Source organism: Sinocyclocheilus rhinocerous, unplaced genomic scaffold (assembly GCF_001515625.1).
Source record: "Sinocyclocheilus rhinocerous isolate Xijiao unplaced genomic scaffold, SAMN03320098_v1.1 scaffold1366, whole genome shotgun sequence".
Classification (NCBI taxonomy): Eukaryota; Metazoa; Chordata; class Actinopteri; order Cypriniformes; family Cyprinidae; genus Sinocyclocheilus; species Sinocyclocheilus rhinocerous.
Genome location: NW_015630355.1, coordinates 87,658 through 97,129, shown reverse-complemented (window position 1 = coordinate 97,129; position 9,472 = coordinate 87,658). Strand labels below are relative to the sequence as shown.

Here is a 9,472-nt window from a genome sequence, read left to right as displayed (position 1 = left end):
GGCATTTTACAACTTGGCATGATGCAATGACATTAATCCTAAAAAAAAAAAAGAATCACCCCCCTTTAAAATAATCACATTTTGTTGCTTTGCAGCCTGAAATGAAGACGGACACAGTTTTTGTTTTATCCAGCTGTATTTACTCAGTGCAACTTATAACATCCAAGTGAAAGATATAACACCAACATGTCAGAAAGAAAAAAAAAAACAATCACGGAGTTGGAAAAAGGACATATCGTTTGGTGTTGAGACCAAATAATTAAATTTTAGTCTCATCTGCCTCAGAATCTTAAGGTGTGTTTTGGCAAAGCTCAGTCGTGACTGCATGTGGCCTTTCTTGAGGAATGGCGTTTTTCTTGCACCCCTCCCATACAAGCCACATGTGTGGAGGATTTGTGATATTGTTGTCACATGCGCACAATGACCACTCTTTGTCATAAACTCCTGCAGCTGCTTCAGAGTTGCTGTAGCTCTCGGTCGTCTCTCTGAGCAGTTTCCTCCAGCTCTTTCATCCAGTTTGGAGCGACGTTCTGATTCAGGGAGGCTCTGTGTTGTACCAAATACCTTCCACTTCTTAATAACTGTGCTTCTAGACATTGATAAGGCCTTTGATTTTTTTTTTATATTCATCTCCTGACTTGTGCCTGTTCATAACTTTATCCTGGAGATCTTTTAACAGTGTCTTGCCACCCATAGTTGATTGTTTGCTTCAGATGCACTACCACGGACTGAAATGCTCCAGGAAAGCTCTTTACATGCTGAGCTGATCAAAATGAGCACAGCTGATCACACTTGAAAATCAAATGGCTTTGTGTGCCATTGAGAAGGTGACTCGCTACACCTGATTGGGTTTACAAGTCATTTTTAGGAGGGGGGTGATTCTTTATCCAATTCATTGATTCTGTTTTTTTTCTCTCTCTGACATGTTGGTGTTATATCTTTAAGTTGGATGTTATAAGGTGCTCTGAGTAAATGCACAGTGAGTGCGCTGTGTGGTTACACTTTTAGCTCACTGTGACACACACATTGTGACCACACCATGAGAATCGTGTGAGCTCATGGTGACATCATTGTGAGATCAAATTGTTGACTGGGTAAGCACCATTAAAGTATCACAAAAGTAGACCACACAAAAACTGGATCCACTGAATTCATTGAAAACATCCAGCTCAAATAAACTTAGGCTTGAGTTCAACTGACTGCTCTACTCGCAAAGGTTTTTCAAAGTTGTAAATAAAACAAATATAATTGGAGTATGTTTTACAAGAAAATACTACTTCAGTTTTCTACATCAAAATGTTATGTTTAATTCAATGTGTCATTTGTTATTACTTTTTGTAATATATTTGCAATTTCTGCGTGATTAAAAAAAAAAAATTTCAGCAATGGGATTTGGAACTTTTGAATTTAGAATCACATGATGTTGTGTAAATGATGAGATTTTACTTTGGTGTGAGCCATTTGTTGAAAGCAATTCACCATGTGCTCTGTTTTCTGGAGTTCTCCCCATGCATTCCCACACTGAAACAGCAGATCAGTGTCCTGAAGCGCTTTATATTCCCACAAGACATGAGAATGTATGTGTGGATGTTTTGTGTGATGTGTTTATGTGTGTCCCCAGACCCTTTTACACACACACACGCACACACATCAAATCACATGAAGCGGGTGCTTTATGATTCTTTAGAAGTACTCATCACTAACACTCTGAGCTGGCTTATCCGTAAAATTTCTAAAAGATGGAACATTGCATATTATATGGCTCTCTAGACTACTTGATTCTTATTGGTCAGCTGTGGCATTCTGTGGACAAATATTTTTAATAAACACTAAAACCTAATTGACTGTTGACACAGGCAAATGATTTCTATGGTTTCATATCTCTTGCATCATGCCACAATCTCTTTCATCTCACATGATAAGTAAATCAAACTTCAATATTTCATGTCCATTTATTAATTTATATGATGAGTAGCTGCGTAATAAATGACCTGATCACCCTGTCGGGTTTATTTTGTGTGGTTATAACTGGCGGATTCTACATTATCCCTTACATAATATGTTGGTTAGTGAGCGAGAGAGAGAGAGAGAGAGAGAGCGAGGCAGGAGTGAGTGAGTGAGTGAATGTTTCTCTCCTCACTCTCTGTGCTCTCGTCTGCTGTGGTTATCATGGACATGCAGTCTTCATGTCAGCAGGTAATAAAAATATCTTCCTCTGTGTTGATTAAGATTATATTTTAGCTCCTGTTGAATGTTTTACTGTGTGGATACTGGCTTTTTTCAGTCTGCATTCTGTGTTGTGTTGATTAGTAGTCAAATTCTTTTCATTAGCAATTATACAAATCTATTAAAAGGAGTCCACTTGCATTTTAACAAATCTGCTTGCCATATTAGCCATAATTGCCTACATTAAAGGTGATTACCAAAAACACAGCGAAAGTAAACAATTTTGCTTAAACACATGCAACCTTTTTTAATTAATTAATTAATTAATTAATTACATTTTTTTTTTTACTGGAAAATAAGGCAAAAATATAAATGTTGTGTTGTTTTTGCTAGTACCAGTTCTCATCTCTGTACATTATTGTTGAGATTTTGCCAACCGAATGTATTTGCTGGTTCTGGAGCTCAGATGGACAGGAAGTTCGAAGGAGTGAGGTGTCAATTTGATGGTGTGATGAAAGTACACAAAATGAAAATGTACTCATACTGGATGCTAGCAAGGTTTGGACATCAATATTCACAACAGACCTAATCTATTAAGTGAAGTAATGCAACAAAAAGAGCATTGTAAGAGCACATGACAAAGTCAAAAATTAAAAGTGTATTCAACTATTAAACTAATAATGAGGCATATTCATATAGTTCACCATTAATGTGTTGATTTGTAACAGAGCAGAATCTTTGGTGAACATACAGAGGGCTTCACAAATAAACCCTGTTTGTGATTAGGGGTCTTTGAAACAGTTGCTGCATATATTCTCTTTTCTATTAATTAATGTGTTTTCTTTGATCCTCCTCCACACTGTCTCATTTCACCCCTTCACTCCATTTTCAAAGCGTTCTCTCTTTCGCCCACACAGCACATTGTTGAACCTGCCAATTCGCAGCACCCACTTCAATAACCAATGATGCTTATGACACATTGAGACAGAAACAGAGTTCAACGTCAGCAGACAGACAGGTGCGTGCAAAGAAGCGTCAAAAAATAGTCAAATCACAAAGACAAAAAAATGAAAACACAGGGGTGTCAGAATAGATGAAAGATGCTCACAGCAGGGGAGTGGAAGCAGAAAATAGAAAACAGTGACAGTAGGCAACCTGTCACTACTGAGAATCTTCAGACAACCCCCCCACACACACACACACACACATTAACACCAAACCGCAATAACGCACAAGAGCAAAGATGCCTTTCGCACAAGCGCGCATACATTTAAGTGACATCAAACGAGTGCTGTTGTACCGAATATCAGTAGCTTAGTTACACTACAGCTGTTATAGCTGGGCTGATATTCTGTACAACAGCACTAAAGTGTGAGATGCTGTTCAGTTGTTCCAAGATGGATAAGTTGCCACAATTCTTCCAGTTCATAGGCAGTCTCAGTTACTTCTGTCTCTTTCTGTGATCCCAGACTGACTTTAATGATGGTGAGATCAGATCTCTATGTGGGCCATACCTACTGTCATGGGACTCTTAGTTCATACAAAAACTCACTGCACTATTGCAATATTTACAAAAGAAATGTATGGAAACCTAAAATTGCTTACACACCTTCGTGTAATAACCATAATAAAACAAAAGTTTTTGACAACAAATCTCACCAACATCTAATGTGGAGTTGTAACAATATACACTACAATTCAAAAGTAAAAAAAATTGGGGTCAGTAATTAAAAAAAAAATTTTTTTTGGAAGAAATTAATACTTTTATTCAGCAAGGATGTGTTAAATTAATAAAAAGTGTCACAGGTTCAAAAAAAAAAATGGTAAAAATAAAAAATTAACCAGCACAACTGTTTCCAACATTGATAATAAATCAGCATATTAGAATGATTTCTGAATGATCATGTGGCACTGAAGACTCAGATTTGATCAGAGAAATAAATTATAATACTTTTTCACAATATGTTTTTTTTCTGTATTTCTGATCAAATAAATGCAACCTAAGAAACTTTGACATTTTTTTTTTTACTGATATCTATCTGTCTATAACATATCTATAACGAGTAATGAGATAAAGAGTTGATCTAGGACTCAGGGCAGATGACTCTGGGAGTTGGTTGTGCAGTGGCTTACATTGGATCCAGACCTGCTATAGCAGTGGCAGACCAACCTGGGCATCGGAGCAGTGGTGGATCTCGATCTGTCAGACCTTGCTCTGGACCTAGGCCTTGGAATTATGGTGGACCCAGTCCTGAATTGGAGGTGCAGTCGTGGACCCAGACATTGGCCATGGTGCAGTAGCTGACCGGGATCTGGGCCTTGGAGCAGTGGCAGGCACAGACCATAGAATAATTGCAAGGCTGTGGAAGAGCACCAAGAGTCGTGTGAAGCAGAACAGGGCCATTATGAGGTGACAGGGCATGGAGCATAGCCAGATGAGACAGACATGGAGAGCAGAGCCTGGTGAAACAGACATAGAAGCATGACCTGGTGAGACTCACAGGGGAGCGATTCTCATGTAATGCTCACATTCTGCGGGCTATGAAAGTGATACGGTAAAGTTAGTGTGGAGGTTGTTGTGGAGGCGGTCAGATGCAAATGTCTACCACAGTGTGATGTCAAGCTGTGGAGAAAGAAAGAAAATTAGTTGTTTAGGCAACTTGCTTTCTTTTTCAGCTATGAGGTGGAATGTGTGAGTTCTGAGTTGTGTATTTTTTATAGTAAAATTAGTTCTTAGTCAAGTCACCTTTATTTATATAGCGTTTTATTCAGTACTGATTCTGTAACTGATTGTTACAGTGTCAAACAGGAAAATAGTTTGTCAATAATGCAAGAGGACAATAACAAAGAGTCATTTTTCCAGCTAAAGTCAGTTCATTGATGATTCAGTGATGTCTCTTCCAACAGTGTCTGTGCAATCAGTCAAGCGTCCCAACTAAGCAAGCCAAAGGCGACAGCGGCAAGGAACCAAACCAAGGAACTTGTTCGTACACTGCAACATAACAAGGCAGGCAAAGTGTTAATTTCCACAAACAAATGTATTGAAATGAATCAGAGAATTTAAATTGATAAAACTAAGGCAAAAAAATTAACTAGAAGTGTACTGTGGATCTTTGTGTGGGTCATAACACAGGCCAGAACTGAATTTACACAATTTGAGCAGTTGTTCAGGGGAAAGCAAGAGAGTTGCTGCTATATCATATAAAGCTCATGAAGAGGTGGCTGTAACTAAACCTACAGTTAGCAAGCCTTGCAGCGGAGACCCTGGCAGAGCCATTACTAGGAAATCTGCTTATGTTGACTAAGAAAGAGCAGTTGAAAGAGCTCCTGGCGCATTTCTTTTCGGATGTATTTCTACCTCTTCCCAGAAGAACTAATATCATACAGCATGATACATAGCTCACCTAGAGCCAGAGGACAGCTGGCCACTGAGGCCGTCCAAAAGATGCTGGAGCTCAGGTTATAGAAGAGTCCTTGAGCCACTGGTCTATCCATATTGTGATGATCACTAAGTTGGAGCATACCTTACGGTTTTATAATGACTTTAGGAAGTTGAACAAAATCTATTTCAAAAGCTATACAATCCCCTGTGCACAAAGAATTAGACAACATATTCAGTGACTCCTGAGTGCTTCCCTTTGGCCAATATGGGGCATCTTGCACCTGCAAAAGACTGATGAATGTTGCAGCTTTACCAAACGTATAGGCAAGGTTAGGCCAGATTCTACTGATTATTTCATTCTTAACTTCTCCTCAATAGCTTGCCTCCTAACGGACGTGAAAAAGAAGCAACAGGACGAGAGAGTGGTGTTGACTGGGCTTCTGAAACAGAGACGGGCCTACATGCCTCGTAATTTCAACAGACCCTTCATCCTTCAGACAGACACATCACAAACTGGACTCGGGGCTGTCCTTTCACAGACAATACGAGGTAAGGAGCATCCTGTGATTTTCATAAGCCATAAACTGTCCCCTGCAGCAATGCAGTAACAAAAGAAAGATGCACTGGCCATTAAGTGGGCTGTCCCGGAGCTAAGACATACCTGTTGGGTAAGTGGGCAGTGACAGCAAATGACAATATACCACTGGTACATCTCAGCCCCTTATATTGTCTGTTATCTGTTCCCAGATGTGTAAAGAGTAACTGAAAACTATACTTAAGTACTGTAAAAGTAGAAATACCTTACAGTGAAAACGACTCCATTACAAGTTACAAGTCACCAATTCTGATATCACTTGAGTAAAAGTCTTAAAGGCGTCATATGATGCAATTTCATTTTTTCCTTTCTCTTTGGAGTGTTACAAGCTCTTGGTGCATAAAGAAGATCTGTAAAGTTGCAAAGACTAAAGTCTCAAATCCAAAGAGATATTCTTTATAAAAGTTAAGAGTCAGCCACACCCCCCTAAAACGGCTCGTTCGAACACGCCCCCACATATCTATCTCACGCTTGAGGTATTCGGCTAATCACAACGCACTGGATAGCTGGCTAATCAGAGCACACCTCGCTTTTCAGACCGATTAGTTTTGTAAAAATCGACGCGTTTCAGAAGGCGGGGCATACAGGAGAAACAATAATGTACAGTATGTGGAAAATAATGTGTTTTTTTAACTTTAAACCGCATAAACACATTTCATTACACCAAATACACAAAATAATGTTCTTTTTAGCAGCATCATATGACCCCTTTAAAAGTATCTGATTTTAATGGTGATTGATTAAGAAGCAGTGTTGGGTAACGCATTACAAGAAAAACAAAGTAACGTAATCAGATCACTTTTTTCAAGTAACTATAAAGTAATGCATGAGTTACTTTTTCAAATTTTGTTTTTGTCCCAGTATTGAGAGAAATCAGGAGTGAGTGCAGAGGCGTTGTGTGCGCTGTGTGAACATGATGCTACTGTAGTTCTAGACTAAATATGAACATGCATTTATCATCTCACTTGCACAAAAACAGATTCAGTATTCCTCAAAGTGAATACAAACAGTGAAATGCAAACTCAGAATTTGAAGCAAACCTGCAATAATTAAACTTTAACACAAAAATCCTTCATGTATTTAATCCCATTTTATTAACCAGTGCCTTTGCTGCTAACCTTTGATGATCCAATTCAACCATACCAATAAACAAAAATAAATACATAAATAAGTAAATATTGCAATCCAGAACAGCAGCACAGCTGAAAGGTTTGTTTGAGCTGCGCCCTCTAATGTATAGACGTGAATTTACATTTGATTCAGCCTGAGGCGTATTCATTTCACTTTTGGTGAGAAAGTGCTTTTACATTTGCCAAAAATAAAAAAAAATTTTTTTACATTAAAAACAAAAAAGCAAGCCCAGCCCAGATGAGGAAAAAGTAGCGCAAAAGTAACAACGCATTACTTTCCATAAAAAATAACTAAGCAGCGCAATTAGTTACATTTTTAGGGAGTAACGCAATGCAATAATGCATTACTTTGGTTACACTTTATTTTGATAGTCCACTTTAGACATTCTATTAACTATAAGTAACTTTGTAACTACATGTCAACTACATGTCAACTAATTCTAATTAATTTGCAACTACATGTCTACTAACTCTCAGAGTAGACTGTTAGGGTAGGTTTAGGGTTAGTAGAATAAGTTGACATATACTTGCAAAGTTTTTGATAGTCAGTATGTTGTATGTTGTTGACCCATCAAAATAAAATGTTAGAAGATATTAAGCAGACAGTCTACTAATACTCTAATGACTGCTAGTTGACATTTAGTTGCAAAGTTACTTACTGTTAGTAGAATGTCTAAAGTGGACTATCGAAATAAAGTGTTACCCTTTTAAAAGTAACTTTCCTTAACACTGTGCAGTTTATACTTTAGAACTACTGACCCAGACTATATAATCCTCTGCTTACTTACAGTTTTCCCAGTCTGCCCCAGTGACCCTCACTTCTTCAATCCTCACTCTTCTGAAGAAAACTTGTACTACAGCTGTATTCTTCCACTAAGCTGTGTCTCCTCTTTGAGACCCTTCTTTGTTGAAAGCAAGCCAAATAGGTTTAGGTTTAATGCAATATTTGAGCCAGATACACTTGAATCTTAAAATATCTCTGCTTGTGGTTTGGTAAAATTGTCAGTATAGATTTTGCACCTGTCTCTGTGTATATATACACACATACATACAGTGGGTACGGAAAGTATTCAGACCCCCTTAAATTTTTCACTCTTTGTTATATTGCAGCCATTTGCTAAAATCATTTAAGTTAATTTTTTTTCCTCATTAATGTACACACAGCACCCCATATTGACAGAAAAACACAGAATTGTTGACATTTTTGCAGATTTATTAAAAAAAAAGAAAAACTGAAATATCACATAGTCCTAAGTATTCAGACCCTTTGCTCAGTATTTAGTAGAACCACCCTTTTGATCTAATACAGCCATGAGTCTTTTTGGGAAAGATGCAACAAGTTTTTCACACCTGGAATTGGGGATCCTCTGCCATTCCTCCTTGCACATCCTCTCCAGTTCTGTCAGGTTGGATGGCAAACGTTGGTTAGCAAATGGCTGCAATATAACAAAGAGTGAAAAATTTAAGGGGGTCTGAATACTTTCCGTACCCACTGTATATATATATATATATATATATATATATATATATGTATGTATGTATGTGTGTGTTTAAGGAAACAAAATATGTGCATCCTCTCCTTTTTTAGTTTGTTAATCTAAATGAGTTGTGTCTGCTTTCATCTTGCTCTTGTTCTCTGCTTTGGTGCTCAAAGGGTTATTGATGTGCTGCTGTGGGTTACTGTGAACACGAGGAGCTGCTTCAAAGAATCATGGAGGGGTGCCATGGATTATTCATGGACGCCTACACCACTTCACAAACACAAAACATCAACATTAGACACACATTTTTTTTCCAGATTTTTAGACTTAAAAAAGCATTTGCTTGAGTTCATGAAACTTCATGATTTTCCAGTTGAGGAGGCTTTGTCAGATTTAGCTACCTTTTGTAGACCGTTTTGTCCCCAAACCATAACCAGGCATGTACTCACACGCGCCTGTTTTGCTAAAGTAATACTAAGGTCTGGAGCGGAGTAAAAAGATAGATCTGCTCTCTCATAAATTTAAGCCAATTTCACACAGGCAGAGAAAATAGCTTTGCTTTGCAAAATTGCTTCCCTTTTAAATCAAACATTCGACACTTTTAAAGCATAAATCGAATTTATGCTTTAAAAGTAGAGTAATCGTAACAGTTTTCATCCATAGTATGTCCATTTAAACGTCTGCGTTTAGCTTCAAATGGCGTCTTTGACGACAGTAT

General features: G+C 37.9%; 1 protein-coding gene across 1 annotated transcript in view; it reads left to right on the top strand.

The window, feature by feature from the left end:
• Nucleotides 1–2,117: 2,117 nt before the first annotated feature.
• Nucleotides 2,118–9,472, top strand: part of LOC107740247 (coiled-coil domain-containing protein 136-like) — a 19,792-nt gene continuing 12,437 nt past the window's right edge. The window contains exons 1-2 of the mRNA XM_016552607.1: nt 2,118–2,196; nt 5,927–6,097. The gene's annotated coding sequence lies outside the window, so the exon portion shown is untranslated. The remainder of the gene's footprint in view (nt 2,197–5,926; nt 6,098–9,472) is intronic.